Source organism: Sinocyclocheilus anshuiensis, unplaced genomic scaffold, assembly GCF_001515605.1.
Source record: "Sinocyclocheilus anshuiensis isolate Anshui unplaced genomic scaffold, SAMN03320099.WGS_v1.1 scaffold328, whole genome shotgun sequence".
Taxonomy (NCBI): Eukaryota; Metazoa; Chordata; class Actinopteri; order Cypriniformes; family Cyprinidae; genus Sinocyclocheilus; species Sinocyclocheilus anshuiensis.
The window spans coordinates 1-354 of NW_015558621.1; positions in this window are offsets into that span (position 1 = coordinate 1).

Sequence of the window (354 nt, forward strand, 5' to 3'; positions counted from 1 at the left end):
AGGAAAAAAAAGTTCGGCAAAAGGCGGGATCGAACCCAGGTCGATGGTGTCAAAAAGCTAACAACACACGCTTATCCATCTGCGCCACTGGAGTTGATGTTTTACAACCACTTTTAACTAAATGTAAATATACACTCTGTAGTTTTTTATTCCATAGTAAGGGCAATTCATACAGTACATTTAAACTGAGCTTCTTTAATACCATCTCCGAACTTTCTACCACGACTCTGCTGTTCTTCGGCTGGTTCTTCCCTGTATAAGTTGATTGACAGATGTCTCGTCCAGTCAGCGGTGAGTAATCCCAAACCAATGGCGCTGTCTCAAACTATACCTACCTCTTCCGGTTTGTCTGAT